Raw genomic sequence first — 5,825 nt, forward strand, 5'->3', positions numbered from 1 at the left:
ATCTGTGTGAAAAACGAGTGCATATCTTGTAAGGATTTGAGCAAATTCTCTAAGGCATGTTACTTCATTCAAAACATGGTTTTAAATGCTTAATTGTGAAATAGTATGTGGTAACTATGAGTAAGAATGTACGTAAGTGTAAAGATGGCTAAAATCTGTGGGAATAATGATTTTTAACTTGTCATGTGCATTAGAAATCCGTGAGACGATTGTTGGAAGGTGTAGGTTGTGTTTTGTTCGTTTTGTCTAGTTTCGTCTTCTTTTGTTGTTTTGTTTTGCTCGAGGACTAGCAAAAGATAAGTGTGGGGGTATTTGATAGGAGCATATTCATGCGACTTAAATGGCTTGTTCTCGTGCATTTACGTTATGTTTCTTTAGTTATTTTAGTACTTTAAGCTATTTTCGTGTGTTTGTAGGTCCAAAGGGCTAAAGGAGCAAAAAGATGCATTTTGGAGACTTTTGGAGCACTTTTGGGCTAAGGATGGATAGCTTATGCTTGGAGCCAAAGTGTTGGACGAAATTGAAGACCTAATTGAAGACCAAAGTGTTGGAACCTTGTTCCCTTTAGTTTTAGGACATTTAAACCTTTCCTAATCCCAATCATGCCATGCATAACACACATCCATTCTAACACATTGTCATTGCACATGCATTTCCTTCATTAATTAACCCACATGCTCTTATCACTTATCATATCACTTATCATATCACTTATCACTTATCACTTATCATAACCACATATCATACACTTATCATAACCACTTATCACTTATCACTTAACATGCTTTCCCATTTCATTATTCATTCACCTCTTTCTCCCAAAACATTGCACATGCATTCATCATCACAACCTAGCTGTCATGTTTCCCCTTTCATCATTCCATCACATTCCTTCATTGCAGCCACATTCCACATGCATTTTGCACATGCATTCACTTAACCTAGCTGTCAAAGCACATGCACTCCCATTCTTTAATCCATTGCAGCCACCATTCACCTCTTTCTCCCAAAACATTGCACATGCATTCATCATCATAACCTAGCTGTCATGTTCCCCCCATTTCACCTATAAATAAGCATCCATTGCAGCCACAATAGTCACACACTCATTCATACACATTTCAGTCACACACACTTCCATTTCAGAAATCCATATCCATTGTACATACCACAAACACTTCCCCCTTTGTGCCGTGAGTTTCCCTATTAATCCAAACACCACTCCCCAAACCATTCACACCACCAAACCTCACCTTAGACCTTGTGCTACAACAACGAGGAAGAGAAGAGTGCCTAAACGTTCATACAATTCAAGTTTGAGTTGTTGGAATGTTTAGGTGTTTCTTTGATTTCAAAGTTATGAGGAAATAAACCCCCCTTGGTTAGGGGGTGATTCGAAATATATGTTTATGCTTGCATTTTAATTTGATTACTTCTAATTGCGTTTCATAAGTTGTGATTTCAATTTGTTTAACCGTTTGATTGATAACTTATTTATGTATGTTTATTGAGAGTGCACGCTTAATTTTCATGCATGAATATGACGCTAGAATATAAGTGAGTCTCACCTAATAGTTACGAACTTATATTCACAAGTAGTGGAGGTTGCTTATAAACAATCGCGTTAAACGAATTCTTGGCATAAGTTTCATGCAATCCATAGTAACGAATGCCTCGTCAACACTTATAATTTTCATAGAGCGTAATGATTCTTGCTTGTATCTCTTCTATGCATTCATGTTGAGGACTTGTGGGGAATGTTTTGAATTGTCGCATGCATCATCCAATTCAATAACGTTAGGAAGATTTGAAGGTTAATTAGTGCATCACGGTTAACTTGGGGTGTTGAGAATTCATGGTTTATTGAAATACAATTGGAAATCGTTTTATTATGCAAGTGTAACATGTGTGGAGATGAACCCCTTAGCTAGGTTCCCATCCATTCAATTCCATCAATTTCATCTTTACTATCTGTTTTAACTTAGAATCTGTGCATTTTATTTAATTTCATCAAAAACCAAATCCCCCTTTACTTTATTGTCCATTTTAGTTAGAAAGTGTCTTAGTTTGTGTTTATAAGAGTTTTGATTCATTTTATTTCATAAATTCGTCCAAATTCACCAAAGTGCTCAAAACTGCCCAGAAAGTGATTTTAAGGCAGTTTTGAGTGTTTTGGGTGATGTTTGAGTCTTTTGGTTTTGTTTTAATGTTTTAAGTGTTTAGTTTTACATTCTTTGAGTTAGTTTAGTGTTTTATATTGTGTTTTTACGTTCTTGAGTCAAGTTATTACTTAATTTCGTCCAAATTTGTGTTTATGCTCAAATCTGCCCAGAAAGTGATTTTTAGGCAGATTTGAGTGTGTTTGTGTTGTTTTGAGTCTTTTGGTTTGTCTTAGTGTTTTAAAGTTTAGTTTTGCATTCTTTGAGTCTAGTATAGTGTTTCATATCTTTATTTTAAGTTTTTGAGTCAAATCCAAGTGGTTAACAATCCCTCCTAATCCCCGGTCTAGAACGATCCCTACTTATACAAATACTACAATTTGACAAAAAGAGGGTTTAATTTGTGTGCGTATAAATCTCGCATTATGCCCCAAGCTCTAGTACTTCATATCACTTCTCTCGTAACCTATAACCTAAGCCTTACATTACAATCTTGAGAAAGACCTAGCTGATCATTGAGGATGTATTCATGGGTGATGGTAAGTGTGTGTGTTATCTATATTCTTAGCATCTGATTCATTTCATGAGATCTACTCAGAAACTGTGCTTCCATTTCAGATTTCATATGTGAGAATTTTGATTTCCTTTACATAATTTCACTCATATATGTTGTTGAGAGACTAAACCTTAAGATCTGAGTGAAAACTTGAGTGGATTCTGTGAGGAGTAGAGTTGAGGCGAATTCTATCTGAAGCATTTGGGTATGGTGACCTTGAAGTCGTAAGACATGGAGAAATATCTTTATACGTTACAATTGATACGATTCTTTGAAGTGGCAATCTTTTGAGTTGAATGAATGACAGAATCTTCATTGGTTCTTATTAGTTTGTTTAAAGCATGTTTTAACCAAGTTGTTTGCAGATTTTGTAAATGTTTGTGGGTGTCATCACTGTAAACCCTCAGGAGACACAACTCCTCCAACTAGGGACACCTAGGGGTTCAAAGGCTTGTTGCACATGCTCAGTGCAATCGTTTAGCCAGCGAAAGTGGTTTAGTTAGATGTTTGAGTTTTGTGTGTTTAGTTTTAAGTTTGCTCGAGGACTAGCAAAAACCAGGTTTGGGGGTATTTGATAGTCACATTTTGCATGCATGTATAGCTTTCTTATTTGGCGTTTTTGTATTGTTTTTGGATTAAACTAGTTGCATTTTACTTTGTTTGGTGTTAGTGTGCAGCCAAGTGTGTAATAAGATCAATTGGAAGGCAAATGAAGGAATGTGGTGAAATTCGGCCAAATTGAGTGATTCTAAATAAAACAAGCATTGAAGTCAGATTAGGTGGTTTCAACACCAAAACATGCATTCACATGCATGTTCAAACACTTTGCACATGTTTCTTGGATTAAATATCCACATACCTGCAGATTATGTCCATTCCTTGCATCCTTTATTCCAGAAATTCCATTTCATGCCATCATTTCAGAAATCCAACCCATTCCTTTGTCCATGCCATGTGTTCTTCCCATTTTCAGACTTGTATAAACATTTTCTGGTGCTCCAATTGACCTTTGCAGGTTCCACTCCCTTGTGGCAGACTTTACACATGCATTTTGATTAAACAAAACACATACTTGCAGAATTGTCCAACCCATGCGTCCACTACACTCAGAAACCCATCATTCCATCTGAATTATGCTCTGCCATCTGAGTAAACAAAGGCTAGATCCAATCTGAATGTTGGGGGATCACACACACCCTATTTGGCTCCATTTTCTGTCCATCATTCACTCTAATTCGCCCTCTCCATTGCATTGCATTCTACATTCTTTTCCTTTCACAGAAACTGCTCATTTTCTCTCCCTTTCCCATCCGCAAGGTTCCTTCTTCATTTTCAGTCCATTACACACTCTAAAAACCCCCCTACTTCACTCCATTCTCTGTCCATTTCTGTCCTAAGGGCAGAAACCATCCAAACAAAACCAATCTACTTCATCCGCACCACATTTGGAGAAGCAACACCAAGGAACTCTTCAAGGACTTCAACATCAGTTTTGCTTCAAGGGTTCATTCTTATCAATTCTATGTTCATTCATGTTTTATACTTTTATGTCAAATCTTTTGTAAACATGAATTGTAACTAAGTTTCCTCTAGGGATTCGATGTAACCTTGCAAAGTTTGCTATGTAATTAAGTTAGAATGCTCAGTTTGTCTACCTAGTTCTTGATTCATTCTCTGTTATAATTGTGAATTTGTGGGTTGATTTGTATGCTTGATCGCCATTTGAGTTAACCACAAGTTATTTAGCCAAGATTAAAACATACATCATGTCTAATATTGGTGGATTTGTGAATGAATGAAGGGAAAGATTGGCAAACATCCTGCCAAGTGTTCCCTTTGGTTTAGTGAACGTTTCTTGTGCATTACATACTCTAGATTATGAACCAAAGTTGCACATCACAATTAGGTTCAAGATTATAGACATTTGATCAAATCCACACATCATATGGTTGATCATATCCAAGTGAAACAAACTCAAGAAATTTGTAGATGAATGAGTATAAACCAACTTAACAAACATGGATTTAATTGAGCAATGGTGAAATCGAATCCCTAGTTTCATTTCCATTGATACTATCTCATTATATTGGTTGTTGATTCATTGATTTGTGTTTACTTCATTCTCTTAGGCTTTCAAGTTAAAACAAAAAATCTGCATAGTTTGATTAGTTTGATTCAAATCTGCCTATTTAGACTAGTTTGATTCATTTCTTAGATTTCTTGCAAACAAGTAGTTACATAGGTCCAATTAGTCCCTGTGGATTCGACACCCTTGCTTATGCCATTATACTAAATATATTCTTGCATTAGGAAGGAAATATACATCAACAAGGACAATGTTTGATTTAAGTGTGGGGGGGTAACTAATGTTGTTAATGCAAATTCGTGGGATTTTATCACCCATAACTTCAAATGTTGTTCCTGGCTGTTTTAAGGTGTTTTTAAGATGTTTTAGAGTGTTTTAGTATGTTTTGTTTTTATAAATCCGAAAATCACATAAAAATTTGAAAAACATGTTTTGAAAAACCTAAAAAGAGTGTTTTGAGTCGTTTTTGTGTGTTTGTGTCTTAGGGTACCTTCCAACACAATGATGAGGATTTGATTTTTATGTGCATGGCTGTGAAAGAGTGTTATAAACATGGATGGAAGTTGATATATTCTTGGTTTATACTTGGTTATAGTTGTTGTTTATGAATTCATGTTTAATCCCAAAGGAAAAAAAAAAAAGTTTTTGTAATATGCTTGAAGGAAGGAACTTAGAATAACATTACAACCCTGAGAGACTTGAGCTTTAAACATTCTTTGGAGAGTATTAATCTGTGATTCTTGTTTTCAAACTCGTTGCATGATCTCATTATTCTTGCTTGGTTGCTAATTAGAAGGCGTTTCATCACTTAGTTCCAAATGCTAGAACTTGCATCCATTCCTTTCAAAGCATGATATTGAGTGCATAATATATATCAAGATGAAGTGTGTAGTGAAGCCATCAACCAAACAGCCAACCCATGCACTATATATTGTAGGTCATAACCCCCATCGAGCCATTGTTAGCCTTTGTTCCTTGTTTACCCATATCATCCCTACCTAGCCTAGATTAGGACCACCCATAC

The sequence above is a fragment of the Pyrus communis genome, chromosome 6 (genome assembly GCF_041283825.1).
Source record: "Pyrus communis isolate YQ-2024b chromosome 6, ASM4128382v1, whole genome shotgun sequence".
In the NCBI taxonomy this organism is placed as follows: Eukaryota; Viridiplantae; Streptophyta; class Magnoliopsida; order Rosales; family Rosaceae; genus Pyrus; species Pyrus communis.